The 20959-nt window shown below is 34.9% G+C and overlaps 1 long non-coding RNA gene across 1 annotated transcript; it reads left to right on the forward strand.

The window, feature by feature from the left end:
• Positions 1–1211: 1211 nt before the first annotated feature.
• On the forward strand, positions 1212–20959 carry LOC118495320. The gene is made up of 3 exons (XR_004897695.1): positions 1212–1413; positions 13167–13170; positions 20950–20959. It is a non-coding gene; the product is annotated as an uncharacterized LOC118495320 (long non-coding RNA).

The following is a 20959-nucleotide window of genomic DNA, read 5'->3' on the forward strand; positions in this document are numbered from 1 at the left end:
AGTCATGAAGAAGTCATAGTATAGTATGTCAAAAAAAGTCATAGTATAGTACAGCGGTTCCCAAACTTTTTTTCCTGCGCACCCCCTTCTATGTCCCAACCGGGTTGGCGCACCCCCAATCCCCACTTCAAAAAAAAAAACGCAACGAAGCTTTGTTTTATCGCCATATAAAGACTCATGTTTAATCATGCGCAAATAACCAGAACACGCATGACAATAACAACATCAACAAAGTTTCAATATAATGCAACAAAGCTACGCACAAGCTTCCACTTTTAAGAGGACAAGTGACAGACACAGGCTCAGTAACAAAAAGCACGGTTATTTTCAGCCGCGTAAAAGAAACATTGCAGCAATAGGCTAAGCCTATTAAATGACCGTGGAGCTAGCATCATCATCATCATAACACAACGGTTATGGAAATTAGAACGACAGTACATTGAATTAAATTGCACAGGAATCACGTCCAATATTTTTGCCTCTTTCTCTCCAATCATACACTCCACCATCTCTTTGGCCGCTGGCAAACACATGTCTTCGGCAATTGTGTGCGGCAGCCCCTTTCCCTACTCTGTAACTGAGCAGATATGAAGCCCGTAATGCGTCTTTCGTAGACTCAACGCATGAATGAAACTGCATTTTTTTGGCTTTTCTGCAACTCCTCCAACTTTGCTTTAAAAAAATGTAAGGGGCTTTTGACTTAAATTGCCATGTTTCGTGTGCAGGTGACGACGGAGATAAGACGGCTTCAGACAGCTGTTTGCTAGAACTTCACTGCACAACACGCACTGAGGCTTCGGGCAATCTGTATCGCCGATCCAAGTGAAGCCCAGACCCAGATAATTGTCATCATACTTCCTTCTTTTTTTTCTCGTCTGGTGTTCACCCTCATCACCTCTTTTTTGCCATCTCCTTCCCTCCTCTTCGGTTTCCTCCGGCGCATCTTCTGACTCCCGCTCATTTTCTTTCTCTGTTCTCTCTGTCTCTATTGCCTCCAAATCCTCACTCTCTCTTGGTCCCTCTCCTCCTTTGTGACTAACAACTTTATCATAAGACGTCCCACTTGACAGTTTCCCTGATTTCAGCCAGTTAAGCATATTTATAATATATATATGGAATGAATGAAACGAGTTGGCACGCATATAGCCTAGCGGCTGCAGTGCATAAAAAAAGAGCAGTGCGTAGAAGAAGCAGCTGTCTTCTTCTACGTTTCTATCAAAAACTAATAAATTATAGTTTTTTATTTAAAATAAAAGCGATTACAAAGGAAATGTTTACTGTTCATGTTTTTTTATTGTATGGAAAAATCCCACTTAAAAAAACAGACAGCCATTACATTTTTCCTCTCGCGCACCCCCTGGTGGCAGCTCGCGTACCCCTGGGGGTGCGCGTACCACACTTTGGGAATCCCTGGTATAGTATGTCAAAAAAAGTCATAGTATAGTATGTCAAAAACAGTCATAGTATATTATGTCCAAAAAAGTCATAAAGAAGTCATCGTATAGTATGTCCAAAAAAGTCATAAAGAAGTCATAGTATAGTATATCAAAAAAGTCATGAAAAAGTCATAGTATAGTATATCAAAAAAGTCATGAAAAAGTCATAGTATAGTATGTCAAAAACAGTCATAGTATAATAGGTCCAAAAAGTTATAAAAAAGTCATAGTATAGTATGTCAAAAAAGTAATGAAAAAGTCATAGTATAGTATGTCAAAAAAAGTCATAAAGAAGTCATAGTATAGTATGTCCAAAAAAGTCATAAAGAAGTCATAGTATAGTATGTCCAAAAAAGTCATAAAGAAGTCATAGTATAGTATGTCCAAAAAAGTCATAAAGAAGTCATAGTACAGTATGTCAAAAACTGTCATAGTATATAGTATGTTGAAAAACGTCATAAAAAAATCATAGTATGTCAAAAAAGTCATGAAGAAGTCATAGTATAGTATGTCAAAAAAAGTCATAAAAAAGTCAAAGTATAGTATGTCAAAAAAAGTCATAAAAAAGTCAAAGTATAGTATGTCAAAAAGGTCATAAAACAATCATAGTATAGTATGTCGAAAAAAATCATAAAACAGTCATAGTATAGTATGTGGAAAACAGTCATAGTATATCCATCCATCTTCATCCGCTTATCCGGTGTCGGGTCGTGGGGGTAGCAGCTCCAGCAGGGGATAGGGGCCCTAGTATGTCAAAAAAAGTTATAAAACAGTCTAGTATAGTATGTCGAAAACAGTAATAAAGAAGTCATAGTATAGTATGTCGAAAAAGTCATAAAAAAGTCATAGTATAGTATATCAAAAAAGTCATGAAAAAGTCATAGTATAGTATGTCAAAAACAGTCATAGTATAGTAGGTCCAAAAAAGTCATAAAGAAGTCATAGTATAGTATGTCCAAAAAAGTCATAAAGAAGTCATCGTATAGTATGTCCAAAAAAGTCATAAAGAAGTCATAGTATAGTATGTCGAAACCAGTCATAGTATATAGTATGTTGAAAAAAGTCATAAAAAAATCATAGTATAGTATGTTGAAAAAAGTCATAAAAAAATCATAGTATAGTCTGTTGAAAAAAATCATAAAAAAGTCATAGTATAGTATGTCAAAAAAAGTCAGAAAAAAATCATAGTATAGTATGTCGAAAACAGTCATAATATAGTATGTCGAAAAGAGTCATAAAAAGTCATAGTATAGTATGTCAAAAAAGTTATAAAGAAGTCATAGTATAGTATGTCAAAAAAAGTCAGGAAAAAGTCATAGTATAGTATGTCGAAAAAAATCATAAAAAAGTCATAGTATAGTATGTCAAAAAAAGTCAGAATTTATAGTTTTGGTTGTAAAGCAACCAGAGACAAACACATGTCAAAAACAGGGAATATTCTAATGTTCTCTGGAGAAAGCGGGCATTGATGTCGCTACCTCTCGCATGCGCAAGCGATGACACTATACTACTACTACACGATACTATGACAGTTTCTTGACTTTTTTTGACATGCTATACTATGACTTCTTTATGACTTTTTTCGACATTTTTTGACATACAATACTATGACTTTTTTTTGGCATACTATACTTTGAGTGTTATATGACTTTTTTAGATATACTATACTATGACTTTTTTACGACTTTTTTGACATACTATACTATGACTTCTTCATGACATTTTTCGACATACTATACTATGACTTCTTCATGACATTTTTCGACATACAATACTATGACTGTTTTCGACACACTATACAATACTGTTTTATGACTTTTTTTCGACATACTATACTATGTCTTTTTTATGACTTTTTTCGACATACTATACTATGACTTTTTATGGCTTTTTTCGACATACTGTACTATGACTTTTCATGACTTTTTTTGACATATTATACTATGACTTTTTGGACCTTTTTTTACATACTATACTATGACTTTATTTTTTTCGACATACTATACAATGATTTTTTCATGACTTTTTTCGACATACTATACTATGACTTTTTCATTACTTTTTTTTCGACATACTATACAATGATTTTTTCATGACTTTTTTCGACATACTATACTATGACTTCTTTATGACATTTTTCGACATACTATACTATGTCTTTTTTATGACTGTTTTCGACATACTATACTATGACTTTTTTATTAGTTTTTTTTTCGACATACTATACTATGACTGTTTTATTACTTTTTTTTCGACATACTATACTATGATTTTTTCATGACTTTTTTTCACATACTATACTATGACTTCTTCATGACATTTTTCGACATACTATACTATGACTTCTTTTTTCGACATACTATATTATCACTTTTCATTTTTTTCGACATACTATACTATAACTGTTTTTCACATACTATACTATGACTGTTTTATGATGTCTTTCGAGATACTATACTATGTCTGTTTTATGACTTTTTTGACATACTGTACTATGACTTTTTTATGACTTTTTTTGACATACTATACTATGACTTTTTTCGACATACTATACTATGACTTTTGCATGACTTTTTTGACATACTATACTTTGACTTTTTTATGACTTTTTTGACATAGTATACTATTACTGTTTTATGACTTCTTTCGACATACTATACTATGACTTCTTTATGACTTTTTTCGACATACTATACTATGACTGTTTTCCACATACTATGCTATGACTGTTTCATGATTTTTTCGACATACTATACTATGACTTTTGCTGACTTTTTTGACATACTATACTTTGACTTTTTTATGACTTTTTTTTGACATACTATACTATAACTTTTTATGACTTTTTTAACATACTATACTATGACAGTTTTATGACTTTTATTGACATACTACACTATGATTTTTTTATGACTTTTTTCAACATACTATATACTATGACTGTTTTCGACACACTATACAATACTGTTTTATGACTTTTTTTCGACATACTATACTATGTCTTTTTTATGACTTTTTTCGACATACTGTAATATGACTTTTCATGACTTTTTTGACATATTATACTATGACTTTTTGGACTTTTTTTTACATACTATACTATGACTTTATTTTTTTCGACATACTATATTATGACTTTTTTGGACATACTATACTATGACTTTTTTATAACTTTTTTTTCGACATACTATACAATGATTTTTTCATGACCTTTTTCGAAATACTATACTATGACTTTTTCATTACTTTTTTTTCGACATACTATACAATGATTTTTTCATTACTTTTTTCGACATACTATACTATGACTTTTTTGGACATACTATACTATGACTTTTTTATAACTTTTTTTTCGACATACTATACAATGATTTTTTCATGACCTTTTTCGAAATACTATACTATGACTTTTTCATTACTTTTTTTCGACATACTATACAATGATTTTTTCATTACTTTTTTCGACATACTATACTATGACTTCTTTATGACATTTTTCGACATACTATACTATGTCTTTTTTATGACTTTTTTCGACATACTATACTATGACTTTTTTATTACTTTTTTTTCGACATACTATACTATGACTGTTTTATTACTTTTTTTTCGACATACTATACTATGATTTTTTCATGACTTTTTTTCACATACTATACTATGACTTCTACATGACATTTTTCGACATACTATACTATGACTTCTTTTTTCGACATACTATATTATCACTTCATTTTTTTCGACATACTATACTATAACTGTTTTTCACATACTATACTATGACTGTTTTATGATGTCTTTCGAGATACTATACTATGTCTGTTTTATGACTTTTTTGACATACTGTACTATGACTTTTTTATGACTTTTTTTGACATACTATACTATGACTTTTTTCGACATACTATACTATGACTGTTTTCCACATACTATGCTATGACTGTTTCATGATTTTTTCGACATACTATACTATGACTTTTGCTGACTTTTTTGACATACTATACTTTGACTTTTTATGACTTTTTTTGACATACTATACTATAACTTTTTATGACTTTTTTAACATACTATACTATGACAGTTTTATGACTTTTATTGACATACTACACTATGATTTTTTTATGACTTTTTTCAACATACTATATACTATGACTGTTGTCGTCATACTATACTATGACTTCTTTATGACTTTTTTGGTCATACTATACTATGACTGTTTTTGACATACTATATTATGACTTTTTTATGACTTCTTTCGACATACTATATTATGACTGTTTTCGACATACTATACTAGACTGTTTCATGACTTTTTTCGACATACTATACTGTGACTTTTGCATGACTTTTTTTGACATACTATACTTTGTCTTTTTTATGACTTTTTTGACATACTATACTATGACTTCTTTATGACTGTTTTCGACATACTTTACTATGACTGTTTCATGACTTTTTTCGACATACTATACTGTGATTTTTGCATCACATTTTTTGACATACTATACTTTGTCTTTTTTATGACTTTTTTGACATACTACACCTTAACTTCTTTTTACTTTTTTCGACATACTATACTATGACTGTTTTATGATCTTTATTGACATACTACACTATGATTTTTTTATGACTTTTTTCAACATACTATATACTATGACTGTTGTCGTCATACTATACTATGACTTCTTTATGACTTTTTTGACATACTATACTATGACTTTTTTATGACTTCTTTCGACATACTATATTATGACTGTTTTTGACATACTACACTAGACTGTTTTATGACTTTTTTCGACATACTATACTATGACTCCTTTATGACTGTTTTCGACATACTATACTAGACTCTTTTATGACTTTTTTTGACATAGTATGACTTTTTTTGACATACTATACTATGACTTTTTCATGACTTTTTTCGACATAATATACTATGACTTTTTTATGACTTTTCTCGACATACTATACTATGACTTCTTTATGACTGTTTTCGACATACTTTACTATGACTGTTTCATGACTTTTTTCGACATACTATACTATGACTTTTGCTGACTTTTTCGACATACTATACTATGACTTCTTTATGACATTTTTCGACATACTATACTATGTCTTTTTTATGACTGTTTTCGACATACTATACTATGACTTTTTTATTAGTTTTTTTTTCGACATACTATACTATGACTGTTTTATTACTTTTTTTTCGACATACTATACTATGATTTTTTCATGACTTTTTTTCACATACTATACTATGACTTCTTCATGACATTTTTCGACATACTATACTATGACTTCTTTTTTCGACATACTATATTATCACTTTTCATTTTTTTCGACATACTATACTATAACTGTTTTTCACATACTATACTATGACTGTTTTATGATGTCTTTCGAGATACTATACTATGTCTGTTTTATGACTTTTTTGACATACTGTACTATGACTTTTTTATGACTTTTTTTGACATACTATACTATGACTTTTTTCGACATACTATACTATGACTTTTGCATGACTTTTTTGACATACTATACTTTGACTTTTTTATGACTTTTTTGACATAGTATACTATTACTGTTTTATGACTTCTTTCGACATACTATACTATGACTTCTTTATGACTTTTTTCGACATACTATACTATGACTGTTTTCCACATACTATGCTATGACTGTTTCATGATTTTTTCGACATACTATACTATGACTTTTGCTGACTTTTTTGACATACTATACTTTGACTTTTTTATGACTTTTTTTTGACATACTATACTATAACTTTTTATGACTTTTTTAACATACTATACTATGACAGTTTTATGACTTTTATTGACATACTACACTATGATTTTTTTATGACTTTTTTCAACATACTATATACTATGACTGTTTTCGACACACTATACAATACTGTTTTATGACTTTTTTTCGACATACTATACTATGTCTTTTTTATGACTTTTTTCGACATACTGTAATATGACTTTTCATGACTTTTTTGACATATTATACTATGACTTTTTGGACTTTTTTTTACATACTATACTATGACTTTATTTTTTTCGACATACTATATTATGACTTTTTTGGACATACTATACTATGACTTTTTTATAACTTTTTTTTCGACATACTATACAATGATTTTTTCATGACCTTTTTCGAAATACTATACTATGACTTTTTCATTACTTTTTTTTCGACATACTATACAATGATTTTTTCATTACTTTTTTCGACATACTATACTATGACTTTTTTGGACATACTATACTATGACTTTTTTATAACTTTTTTTTCGACATACTATACAATGATTTTTTCATGACCTTTTTCGAAATACTATACTATGACTTTTTCATTACTTTTTTTTCGACATACTATACAATGATTTTTTCATTACTTTTTTCGACATACTATACTATGACTTCTTTATGACATTTTTCGACATACTATACTATGTCTTTTTTATGACTTTTTTCGACATACTATACTATGACTTTTTTATTACTTTTTTTTCGACATACTATACTATGACTGTTTTATTACTTTTTTTTCGACATACTATACTATGATTTTTTCATGACTTTTTTTCACATACTATACTATGACTTCTACATGACATTTTTCGACATACTATACTATGACTTCTTTTTTCGACATACTATATTATCACTTCATTTTTTTCGACATACTATACTATAACTGTTTTTCACATACTATACTATGACTGTTTTATGATGTCTTTCGAGATACTATACTATGTCTGTTTTATGACTTTTTTGACATACTGTACTATGACTTTTTTATGACTTTTTTGACATACTATACTATGACTTTTTTCGACATACTATACTATGACTGTTTTCCACATACTATGCTATGACTGTTTCATGATTTTTTCGACATACTATACTATGACTTTTGCTGACTTTTTTGACATACTATACTTTGACTTTTTATGACTTTTTTTGACATACTATACTATAACTTTTTATGACTTTTTTAACATACTATACTATGACAGTTTTATGACTTTTATTGACATACTACACTATGATTTTTTTATGACTTTTTTCAACATACTATATACTATGACTGTTGTCGTCATACTATACTATGACTTCTTTATGACTTTTTTGGTCATACTATACTATGACTGTTTTTGACATACTATATTATGACTTTTTTATGACTTCTTTCGACATACTATATTATGACTGTTTTCGACATACTATACTAGACTGTTTCATGACTTTTTTCGACATACTATACTGTGACTTTTGCATGACTTTTTTTGACATACTATACTTTGTCTTTTTTATGACTTTTTTGACATACTATACTATGACTTCTTTATGACTGTTTTCGACATACTTTACTATGACTGTTTCATGACTTTTTTCGACATACTATACTGTGATTTTTGCATCACATTTTTTGACATACTATACTTTGTCTTTTTTATGACTTTTTTGACATACTACACCTTAACTTCTTTTTACTTTTTTCGACATACTATACTATGACTGTTTTATGATCTTTATTGACATACTACACTATGATTTTTTTATGACTTTTTTCAACATACTATATACTATGACTGTTGTCGTCATACTATACTATGACTTCTTTATGACTTTTTTGACATACTATACTATGACTTTTTTATGACTTCTTTCGACATACTATATTATGACTGTTTTTGACATACTACACTAGACTGTTTTATGACTTTTTTCGACATACTATACTATGACTCCTTTATGACTGTTTTCGACATACTATACTAGACTCTTTTATGACTTTTTTTGACATAGTATGACTTTTTTTGACATACTATACTATGACTTTTTCATGACTTTTTTCGACATAATATACTATGACTTTTTTATGACTTTTCTCGACATACTATACTATGACTTCTTTATGACTGTTTTCGACATACTTTACTATGACTGTTTCATGACTTTTTTCGACATACTATACTATGACTTTTGCTGACTTTTTTGACATACTATACTTTGACTTTTTATGACTTTTTTTGACATACTATACTATAACTTTTTATGACTTTTTTAACATACTATACTATGACAGTTTTATGACTTTTATTGACATACTACACTATGATTTTTTTATGACTTTTTTCAACATACTATATACTATGACTGTTGTCGTCATACTATACTATGACTTCTTTATGACTTTTTTGGTCATACTATACTATGACTGTTTTTGACATACTATATTATGACTTTTTTATGACTTCTTTCGACATACTATATTATGACTGTTTTCGACATACTATACTAGACTGTTTCATGACTTTTTTCGACATACTATACTGTGACTTTTGCATGACTTTTTTTGACATACTATACTTTGTCTTTTTTATGACTTTTTTGACATACTATACTATGACTTCTTTATGACTGTTTTCGACATACTTTACTATGACTGTTTCATGACTTTTTTCGACATACTATACTGTGATTTTTGCATCACATTTTTTGACATACTATACTTTGTCTTTTTTATGACTTTTTTGACATACTACACCTTAACTTCTTTTTACTTTTTTCGACATACTATACTATGACTGTTTTATGATCTTTATTGACATACTACACTATGATTTTTTTATGACTTTTTTCAACATACTATATACTATGACTGTTGTCGTCATACTATACTATGACTTCTTTATGACTTTTTTGACATACTATACTATGACTTTTTTATGACTTCTTTCGACATACTATATTATGACTGTTTTTGACATACTACACTAGACTGTTTTATGACTTTTTTCGACATACTATACTATGACTCCTTTATGACTGTTTTCGACATACTATACTAGACTCTTTTATGACTTTTTTTGACATAGTATGACTTTTTTTGACATACTATACTATGACTTTTTCATGACTTTTTTCGACATAATATACTATGACTTTTTTATGACTTTTCTCGACATACTATACTATGACTTCTTTATGACTGTTTTCGACATACTTTACTATGACTGTTTCATGACTTTTTTCGACATACTATACTGTGATTTTTGCATGACATTTTTTGACATACTATACTTTGTCTTTTTTATGACTTTTTTGACATACTACACCTTAACTTCTTTTTACTTTTTTCGACATACTATACTATGACTGTTTTATGATTTTTTCGACATACTATACTATGACTTTTTCATGACTTTTTTTGACATACTATACTATGACTGTTTTATGACTTTTTTTGACATACTATATTATCACTTTTCATTTTTTTCGACATAATATACTATGACTTTTTATGACTTTTTTTGACATACAATACTATGTGTCTTTTATAACTTTTTTCGACATAATATACTATGACTGTTTTTGACATACTATACTATGACTTTTTTGACTTTTTTCAACATACTATACTATGACTTTCTGGACTTTTTTTGACATACTACACCTTAACTTCTTTTTACTTTTTTCGACATACTATACAATGACTGTTTTATAATTTTTTTCGACATACTATACTATGATTTTTTCATGACTTTTTTCGACATACTATACTATACTTTTTATGGCTTTTTTCGACATACTATACTATGACTTTTCATGACTTTTTTTTTTACAGTTTTATACGAGCGCTATGACAATTTTTTCAATTCTTTTAACAGCTTTTCTAAACTCTTAACGCACCAACATACCTAAAACACACAATTGGCAAAACAGTTCATTTCATTCTCTAAATCACACATTGTAAACTAAACTCCAACACTGATTTTCAAAATACAATAATACACTAACACAATGTACTATGTCTACCAAAACAATGCAATCATTTCTCAAAATCAAATAATTCTTCCAAAACACTAACACATGTTCTCTTCCAACAGGGACATTTAATCAATCACAATCAATCATAATGCACAATGTCATAAAAAACTAACATCAGATGGAATTACAGAAACTACATGTATTTGATACATATCAGGTCTGCCCTTATACAATAATAGACAATAGTATATTGTATTGATCATAGATTGTGTTTTGCACTGCAGTTTCTCTTGAAGCCTTTCTACATTTTTGTTTTGTTGGGTTTAGTAAATGTATGCATTTTGTTTCTTTTGCTGCAGAAATTCAATATCGAAAATGAATGACCCATCTCAGAGTAGCTTTATAGAATGTACGGTCTATGAAAAACAGAAGACAGAGACAGAATTGTCCTAGAACTCGTCTTCCTCTCCCTTGTGCAGGCATTTTCCTCCTTTCTTTGTGTTCATCTATATTGTTCAAATAGGACCTCTGTATGTACTACCATATGATCATGCGATTGAAAGAACCTCAACACCTGAGTGTGTTTCCTAGATGTCAATCAGCTGTGATCCATCTATTTGCATAACTTCAATCAGCTGTTTCTCAGTAGCAATGGAACAAAATCCAGGGGATATATTTGTTTCAATTTACAATATAATCAGCTGTTCACTTTGACTTTAGCCTATACGTTAGGTTTAGAACATGATGTTATCTGTTCTGACATACAGAGTGAAAGCATTTGTAAATTTGGCAGTAAAGATCCATTGTTTTGGTCTTGGTGGAGCTTGTGTGTAAAAGAAGTTCAAGCATTTTAAATTTGTGTTAACTGTATGCATTTTGTGTCAAAGCAACAAGAAATGTGTTAATTGTATAGCCTACACAGACAGATGTTGTGCTGTGTAGAAATTGTCACAGTAATCATAAAAAACTGTAATAGCCTGCGTGACTGGCAGTCGAGGCAGCTGCCAGACCAGATTTGTTTGCCTCGTTGAGATGTGTGTGTGAGGAAGTGGGCTATGGTTGAGCTTTAAAAACTGATGTCGCTCTTGCATTTAACAGGTTTGTCTTTATAGTCACATTAAGTTCAGGGGTGCTGTGTGCATTGTGTTTTTGTTTTACCAAGTACTTTAGTTAGGAAAGATTTTGGTTTATCCTTTTGTTTCTGAAAGTTGTAGTAGGAGTCTTCATTTTGAAGATCTCTATTCCGTTTTTGACTTCCACTGCACCCATCGGCCCATGTTTCCTGTTGTAAGTTCTTTTTGCCTTATTCTAAATACATATTCTCTCAAATACCAATTACATCTGGTTTATGTTTATGTCCTGATACCCCTAGCACTACGGGACGTAACAAAGTATGTCACACTTTCTATCCGCCGTCTGAAGGAGCTGCTGTTACCATGACAACACAAACTTGGCTGCTGTGTGGAGTGTTGTTCTTCTGTGAGATGCTGGCACTCATATATATATACAGAATATACAGTTTATATATATATATATAAACTGTATATTCTGTACACGTATGTATATGTGTAATCTCCGTGTTGAGTCAGCTCTCTGCATCGCTAACAGAGAGGCAGATTGACGGGTTGAGGCTGGTTGTTTTCTCCCAGCAGACGGAGATTCATCAGGCGACAGGAAGTTCTTCCTGAAGTCAGCGGAGTCGCTCTGTCACATGAACACCGACTGGAACAGAGTTGTTGCTCCCGGCGGGATCGTAGCACGTCTGTCACACTCACTACTTAGCTTTTACCCAAACACACTTCCAATACACAAACACATTTACACACAGGGATTAAACACAAACCATTATGTTCATTAAACACCCAGAGTCAGGACTTTTATCATGTGTCAGGAAACTACTAGTCTCTCATGTCCAGCTCTGTCTCCACAGCACTGTGGAGGAAGGTCTGGCCACACCACAGATGCATTCTGGGATAGGAGAATAAACTCTCTGGGTTGTTTGCATTTCTTCTTTTTTCACAGTCGTCTTGGGTGGCGCTAAGCTCCGGACGCAGACGGTGGCTCTGCAAACCTCATTGGCTCTTACCAGTGTATCTCTGTGTGTACTTCGTCCACAGCAATCCCACCAATCAGTCCCAAAACCTCCCAGTTAGAGAGGAAATGCCCTAAACATATTCTTAGTAAATCTTTACAATCATTCCCTGAAAGAACCAAGCAGGCCTGCCTTGTTGTAACATTCACATCTTCTTCTAAACTTGATATTTCAGCGTGTAGCTCGTTAGCTCGAAGGTTGGTGTTTCTCAAAACGAGTTTTGCACGGTGAGGAACATTCGGCCGGACAATTGTCCATTCAATGAACTGTTGTCAGTCCAAACAGGGAAATCTAATAACATATAAAACGTATCTCCTTTAATAAAGCTCAACAGTCAGTGCCCACCTTCCGAACAGCTCTGGTTCTGGAAGTGTTTTTTTTCCCGTTCAATACCTCCTTCGCTGCTTCATTAAATGCTTTTATAAAGACTTTTAAGTCTGGAGCTGAGCCAGCCAGCTACTACATGAATCCTGGCCATAAAACGTTGAATTCGGCGCAAAAGAACATTTTAAAGATGGCAAAAAAAGGGAACAAGTACAGAAACGATCATAGACTTCAATGGTAGCAGCTCTCTATAGCCGTTCCAGGGTTCGGTAAAATATTTCCATGGTAACAGCGAGCTTTGGGTTTCATTCTGTTCTGAATCACTGGAACACCTCGAAGCTTTTTCCCTCCAGAACATGTTGATGCTCTTTTTCCTCTTTGCTCTTATAAGCGTTGAATATCAGAGCCAACGTTGGCACACAAATTGAGTCAGGACTCTGGATGTTTCTGAAGTTATTTAGCAGTGACACAGTAAAGCAGCAGACCAGAGGAAGTAAAGGGGAAATAAGGACAGAGTGAGAACTCATTGGTATGAGCTGAGAAGAGGAAAGCCAACAGTGTGTCGTGTATCAGCAAGCATCACATATGTAGAGACACAAACTCGGATCGTGTGTGTGTGTGTGTGTGTGTGTGTGTGTGTGTGTCTGTCTTTGTGCTTGTGTGTGTGTCTGTCTGTGGGTCTGTGTGTCTGTGTGTGTGCAGAAATCTTAATGTGTAAAGTAACTAGTAACTAAAGCTGTAATAGATGAATGTAGTGGAGTAAAAAGTACAATATTTCTCTCTGAAATGTAGCGGAGTAGAAGTAGAAAGTGGCATGAAAAGAAAAGACTCAAGTAAAGTACAAGTACCTCAACATTTGGACTCAAGTACAGTACTGGAGTAGATGTACTCAGTTACATTCCAGCGCTGCAGTGAGTTGGTTCTCTCTGTTTTCTGCGTGCGGTCCCATCCATCACCAGCTGCCCGTGGGAGCCTCGGTGACATTGTGTTTATGTAACTTAAAGAGCTTTTCTGTGCCCCGCCACAGTGATGTATCGCCCAGGAGCCCCAAACAAATGATGTGTGCAGCGGGAGGATAGCAGGATGGATGAGGGGCCGCGCTACCTCGCTGGGAGAATCTGTCAATATTCATGTTAATAACAAGAAGAAGAAGAAGAAGAAGAAGAAGTGGAGAGTTGGGTTTGTTGGAAGATTTAAAGGCTTTACAGATAATTTAAATATTGTTAGTTTGGCTCTGATGAAGCTTCATGAACCATTAGTTGTATTCAGGGGCGTTTCTAGGACTTGAGTAGATTTGGGCCTTAGCCTGGACCCCTTTAAATAAACTGAATGCAAAACGGTGATTAATAGCCAGTGTATGTTCATTTTAGCTTCCATTTTGTAGACGTTAGTTGTATGGCACCAACATTTGGCCTAATCATAACTGGTCTGGCAACCCAAAGGCCAGGTTTTTTCCCAGATCTGTGTGGCTACTTAAGATGGGGGGGGGGGGGACTGGGGGTCCTGGGGGAAAATGCTGAGCATTAAACACTTCATTTCCTGCATTCAGGTGAATTTTTATGCACCTATTTCTACCTTTTTCTGAATCAATATGCTGGAAATATCTTTATGTAAAGGGAAACAGATTACAATCCAAATATAATAACATAATGGAATATATTGCAGTAAGGCTCTCAGGCATTCTGTATTGCTTTCATCTATTTATTCTCCTTTGGATCAACTTTTCTAATTATATCTGAGTCAGCACACATGTAGCCTAGCATCATTTACTACTCCCTCCTCTTTTGCATCTTTTGTTGAGGAAATAACCTCCTTAAATGTGCATATGCCAATTATTCACCTCATTGATACATTATTCATTTAAATGTATTAATAAACCCCTGGACTGTAATATTTCAGATGTTTGAGCAAGATTTTTGCTCATGTCCAAAACTTGCACATTCAAAATAGATCTCATCCCATCTGTGTTCTCTGAGGTTTGGAGGAGTCCTGATATTTTGAGAAAAATAAAGTCACTATATTTCAGAAAAGAATCCACCTGCACTATAGTCTGCTGTGCATTACGTGATTGCTCTGCTGATAGGCAGAGGCGGACTTTACCATTAGGCAAAGGTCGGCAATTGCCTTGGGCCCCGAGCTACCTAGGGGCCCCCAAAATGCCCCATTAACTTATGCTTAAGTTTTTTTTTTTTTTTTTTTTTTTACTTTTCGCAAATTATATATTTCTGAAACTCCATTTGCGAAAAATGGCATCAACTCATTAGTTTTGCAGACCGGAGGGGGCCCCCCCACCTCACTACATGATTGGACTATTCCATTATCTCACTTACTGCGCATCTGCGAAAGTGACAAGGCTGTAATGCGCCAAAATACGGAGAAAAAAAAGTGACAGACAGACAGAGTGTGTGTGCAGAGTAACAGACAGACAGGGTGCGTGTGTAGAGTAACAGACAGACAGGGTGCGTGTGTAGAGTGACAGACAGACAGAGTGTGTGTGCAGAGTAACAGACAGACAGGGTGCGTGTGTAGAGTGACAGACAGACAGGGTGCGTGTGTAGAGTGACACAGACAGGGGCGTGTAGTACAGCAGGGTGCGTAGAGTGAGACGTACAGTAAGTACATGACCAAACTACCCAAGTGGTGCTGAAAAAAGGAGGAAGCGGGAGGAAAGCAAAACGTTTTTAAAAAAATTGCCGAAGTTAACAAACTTTTTTGTGATGCCCGCCGCTGACAATGACAACAACGCTACAACCCATGCTACAACCACCATCACGACCGTTAGCACTGCTGCTAGCGAGGAGGAGCTACCCGTTGCTGCCGACAGTGCCAGCCCAGGCTGCTCAAGCGATATTGCTGCTAACGTTACATCCAAGGCAACTTTACAGGATGAGGAGGATCCTTCAACTTCAGGTAACAAAACTTCCGCGTTCACTTTCATTGACAGTGATAATAATGATGACGACGTCTATGACGAAAAAGACAACAATTCCAATGAACAACTAATGAGTACTAGCAGTCATTCTGACCAATGTGTTACTCTTGAAGATGACCCAGCACTCTGGCCAAAACATCTCACTGACAAAGAGCGCTGCTCAATAGTGCAGAGAGGCCCAGTTCAGAGCAAGGACGACAGAATTTATCCTAAAAATCAAGAGGGGCGAAGATTTACAAGCAGCAATTATTACCTGCAAATGAAGAATGGAGAAAAAATAAGGAGGTCCTGGCTCATGTACAATGAAAAAAATGACTGTGTTATGTGCTTTTGTTGCCGCTTGTTTGGTAACCGAGAAAAGGCCACTCAGCTAAGTGCGGATGGGTTCAATTACTGGAAAAATCTTTCTGCCCACTTGAGACAGCATGAGAAGTCTGCAGAACACATCACAAACATGGATGCTTGGCGCAATCTTTCACAGAAACTACAAACAAACACAGCTATAGAGAATTGTAAACCATCTGGCAGAGCACAATCTTGCATTTCGTGGCCACTCAGACAAATTGTTCAAATCTGGTAATGGAAATTTCCTTGGACAAGTACAATTAATGGCTCAGTTTGACCCAGTGATGCGAGAGCATCTGAGGAGAATTCAGGCAAAACAGCTAACTGACACCTATTTAAGCAAGCATATCCAAAATGAACTTATTTCCCTTGTGGAAAAATGTACAACTGATGCAATTGTAGAGAGAGTGAAAACAGCCAAATACTATGCAGTAATTATGGACTGCACTCCAGACCTCAGTCACAATGAGCAGCTCTCAGTGGTGCTACGAATTGTTAATTGTGAGTTATCAAAAGGTGTCTCCATCCATGAGCACTTTGTTGGATTTCTTCAGGCACTTGACACAACAGGAAAAGGCTTATGTGAGACATTTTTAGGCCAACTAGAAACACTAGGATTGGATCTTTGCAACTGTCGAGGCCAGTCTTACGATAACGGGAGCAACATGCAAGGTAAAAAGCAGGGAGTCCAAAAGAGAGTGCTGGAATTAAACGACAAAGCGTTTTGTGTTCCTTGTGGAAGTCACACACTGAATCTTGTTATTGGTGATGCAGCCAAGTCCTCTGTGACGTCCATCAGCTTCTTTGGGCTGTTACAGCAACTTTACACTCTTTTCAGCTCCTCAGTTCAACGTTGGACCATTCTCAAAGAACACGTCAAGAATCTTACACTTAAAGCATTGTCAACAACCAGGTGGGAGTGCAGAGTTGAAGCTGTGAAAGCTGTTCGCTACCAGCTGCCTGAAATCGTGAAGGCATTAACTGCTCTAAAGGAGTACGCCACAGAGAAACGAGATGCAGATGTTGTCTCAACAGCTGAAAGCATCTGCAAGGAGCTGCAGAGATGGCCTTTTGTGGTAAGTACCATAGTGTGGTACAATGTGTTGTTCCAGATAAACAAAGTGAGTACGATCCTTCAGAGCCCCAAAGTTTCAGTCGAGACAGTGAGGGAAGAAATCAGGGCAGTGAAAGAATTCCTTCAGGAATTTCGCAGTCATGGATTTCATTCTGCGAAAACAGATGCCAGGGAGATAGCAGAGAAGCTGGAGGTGGAGATGAGCTGGCCTGAGGTGCGTCAGAGAAGAAAACCCAAACAGTTTGAGTATGAGGGAACAGAGCACATTCAGTCAACTGCAGAAGAGCTCTTCAAAAGAGAGTTTTTTCTACCTCTAATAGATACAGCTCTTGTCACAGTAGAGAACAGATTTTCCAACATGGAAATCTTCTATGCTGGATGAATGCTGCCACAGATTAGAGCAGAGGATGGATGACATTGATGCAGAAGATCTGAAGCTTGAGGTAAAGGGTGCAGTTAGGTCATTCCCGCCACATGTCTCATCACCATTTGAGATGCTGGACTACATATATAAAGAGAATTTACTTGACATATATCCAAATTTGAGTATAGCTTTCAGACTCCTCCTCACTCTCCCTGTTACAGTAGCTTCAGGTGAGAGAAGTTTCTCATCATTGAAACTAATCAAAACGTACCTCAGATCAACTATGTCACAGGACAGGCTGTCTGCTCTAGCTGTTCTCTCCATCGAGCAGGACGTCAGGAAGTCACTGGATATGGAATCAGTGATAGCAAGATTTGCTGAGGCCAAAGCTCGCAAGGTCAGATTATAGGGCTTTACACATGACAATACAGACACTCACTCACTCACTCACACACACTCACTCACTCACAGACACACTCACTCACACACACACACACACACAGACATTCTCACACAGACACACTCACTCACACACAAACACTCACTCACAGACACACTCACTCACACACACACACAGACATTCTCACACACACACACTCACTCACACACAGACACTCTCACACAGACACACACACACACACACACACACACACACACACACACACACACACACTCACTCACTCACACAAACACTCTCACACAGACACACTCACACACACACACACACACACACACACACACACACACACACACACACACACACACACTCACTCACTCACACAAACACTCTCACACACACACACACACACACACACACACACACACACACACACACACTCACTCACACACAGACACTCTCACACAGACACACTCACTCACACTTACTCACACACACACACACACACACACACACACACACACACACACACAGACACACACACACACACACAGATACTCTCACACACACACACACACACACACACACACACACACACACACACACACACACACACACACACACACACACACACACACACACACACACACACAGACACACTCACACACACACAGATACTCTCACACAGACACACACACACACACAGACACACACACACACACACACACACACACACACACACACACACACACACACACACACACACACACACACAGAGATCAGCCCAATATTTCCTTCATTTGTTACTCACCCATTAAAGCTGAGTTAATTAGTAAGAGAAAACCAAAGAAACTCAATGTACATAAATACATTCAAGAGAGAGGAAGAGAATACAAAGACATAGAAGAAAGGTGAGATGAAGAGAAAGACGGACAAACACAAATAGAAAAGGGAGAAGGAGAAAGACAAAGACCAAAGAGAGAAGAAGAAAAAGACAGGCAAAGACCAAAGGGAGAAGACGAGAAAGACAGATGCAAAAACAGAGACAAGAGAAATGAAGAAATGATCAGAACAAAGGGAGAGCAGCAGAAAGTCAGTGAAAGAAAAAAGGTAACCATTTTAAACGGTAAGTTATTTTTATTAAAATTATGTCTCCATAATTGATCACTTATTGTCTTGTGTGTTTCTTCTCACTTTAGTAACACAAGACAGAAGTCCACAAACAACATGTAGCAGCAAGCAGATCCATATAAGAGATACGATCAGAGAGCCAACCAAGGTAAATGACAACCAATGGCAGCTCTTCCCTATAACAAGACAATACATATTATTGTACAGAGAAAATTTTAAATACAATTTTTCAGTGGATGCATCTGTTAAACAGAATGTTCTGTGTTTTTTTCTTCTTTTTTTCTTACAGATGCAACTCCAGATGTCTAGACATCATTGCTGTGTGAAGACTGCTGAAGAGAAGTTACAAGTAGGACTTTCTTAGAAAAATAAGGATTGACAAAAGGGGGGAAACAAGAGATGTAGAGGGCCCCATGTCTGTGTTTGCCTTGGGCCCCAAAATGACTAAATCCGCCCCTGCTGATACGGTAGATCTCAGACCTTCTGACAGACTCAGAGCCCCGTTTGGGTCTCTGGTCTCTGAATGAGACAACGTTTAGAGAAGTGGCTGTACGCTGCTCTACATCGGAGGTGGAAAACCAAAACTACGGCAGAAATACACGGAGCTCAAACGGGACATATCTGCCGCAGCATGTCGACAGCGCAGCACGTCCATTATAAACCTGAAGCTGCTCAGCTTTTTACAGCGAGAGTGGACACTAAGGTTGAATGCAGCTACTGTAAAACGGCCATTAAGTGACACACAGGTCTGCTTCAGAGCTCCGTAGACTGGAAACGTCACGTTTAATTTTCGGAGGAATCATAGCCAAATCAGTGTAATACATTGATGCCATTAACGCAAAGTTTAGGAGCGCAATACTAATTATTTAGTTTGAAGTTCCTGTGATGTTTCACAGCTTTCCTCACGTAGAGATGGTTGCTAGGTGATAGCAAAAAATAATAATAAAAAATACTTTTCTTCTTAATTTGCATGTGCCATTCTGGGGCTTTTTTATTCTATTATACTTATTTTTGTAAAAACAAGGAGAGAGAGAGAGAGAGAGAGAAGGAGAGAGAGAGACAG

The sequence above is a fragment of the Sander lucioperca genome, chromosome 6, assembly GCF_008315115.2.
Source record: "Sander lucioperca isolate FBNREF2018 chromosome 6, SLUC_FBN_1.2, whole genome shotgun sequence".
Lineage (NCBI taxonomy): Eukaryota > Metazoa > Chordata > Actinopteri > Perciformes > Percidae > Sander > Sander lucioperca.